Genomic DNA, 1,491 nt, shown 5'->3' on the forward strand with positions numbered 1-1,491 from the left:
AAAAAAAAAAAAAGAACACCCTTTCTGTGCCACTGGTGAGTTAGAGATTAAAATAATGGGATCACTAAAGACCAGTACGCCCTTCTGGGTCTGAGTGCGTTCCCATGTAGGAGATAAAACCAATTCTGGAAGTGTCTGAGCTCCTTCCATATATAACTGTAATTTTTAGCGTAATGGTGACCTTGTAGTAGCTGTTAAATAGCACTGAGCGACATCCGCATCAGGCCCTCCTATATCATAAAGCTGAGTGGGACTAAACAAGCTGAAAAGACAGACATTGGTGGCTGTGCCAGGGAAATGGGGATAAAAGCCCCTTCATCCTAGTGCTGATGCTGGATATACAGACGGCAATGGCAAAGATGGACCACACATTTGTTTCAAAGACTAATTCTAAAACCCAAAGTAAACATTGATGCTCAAAGTTAGCATAGTTTGGAGCTATCCAGGAATTGCAGAGAAATGTATTTTCATAGAAATCAAGTTTTTTTTTTTGTGTGTGTGTGTGTGTGTGTATGTACACTATATCACTTTGACAACTATGTTTTATTCGTGGAGATAAGTTTGTTCCTTTTGTTTTTGTTTTTGTTTTGTTTTGTTTTGTTTTTTTTTTTTCAAGACAGGGTTTCTCTGTGTAGCCCTGGCTGTCCTGGAACTCACTCTGTAGACCAGGCTGATCTGAAACTCGGAAATCTGCCTGCCTCTGTCTCCCAAGTGCTAGGATTAAAGGCGAGTGCAACCACTGCCTGGCAGTAATGTGCAGTTTTAATCCTAGGGATTGGGAGACAGAGGCAGGTGGGTCTCTGAGTTCAGGCCAGGTTGTTTTACATCTGTGTAGCAAGTTTCCGGCCGAGAGAGCTGCACGGTGAGATCAGTTTTCAGACATGCTGTGGGAGACCAGCTTGTGCCAGCCACAAAAGTGAGTCCAGGGCAGGCTGAGCTGCACACTGAGTATTTCTCAAGAACAGAACAGTTGAGTGTTGTGCTAACATGCCAGAGTAAGAGGATCACCCAAAATTCAAGGCTGTTCTCTTCAGAATGAGTTCCAGGCCAGCCAGAGCCTTGGTCAGAATTATAGAGTGGGACTCCCTGTGGATCTCCCCAACATTGTAATATCCAAAATGGATTCAAGACCACCCAGTCCCTTCCCCCTTGGAAAAGGACTTCCAAACTGTCCTAGCAGGCCAAGTGCAGGGCCAGACAAGGACGCTGGCTGACTAAACCAATGTCAAAACATAGTCTTGGTGGTCAAAATGATTAAGCCTGCAACTACCAAACAATACTAGCTGTTCTCAGAGAAATAACCATAACAAGATTAGCAATTCTCCTGCCCCACCCCCACCCTACACTGAATTCTGACAAAGACCACAAACCACCCTGACCTTGTTGCTAGAATCCCCCTGATGTTAATAGCTATGACGTTAATTGCTGATCCATAAGTTCAAAATGTACTATTACTTTGCTGACCAAATCATAATAACCCACCATGGGGGC

The 1,491-nt window shown here is 43.9% G+C and overlaps 1 protein-coding gene across 4 annotated transcripts in view; it reads left to right on the forward strand.

Moving 5' to 3' along the window:
• The window catches only part of Tex14 (testis expressed 14, intercellular bridge forming factor), a 159,484-nt gene that overhangs the window by 38,144 nt on the left and 119,849 nt on the right, over positions 1–1,491 (forward strand). The window lies entirely within an intron of this gene.

Source organism: Mus caroli, chromosome 11 (assembly GCF_900094665.2).
Source record: "Mus caroli chromosome 11, CAROLI_EIJ_v1.1, whole genome shotgun sequence".
Taxonomy (NCBI): domain Eukaryota; kingdom Metazoa; phylum Chordata; class Mammalia; order Rodentia; family Muridae; genus Mus; species Mus caroli.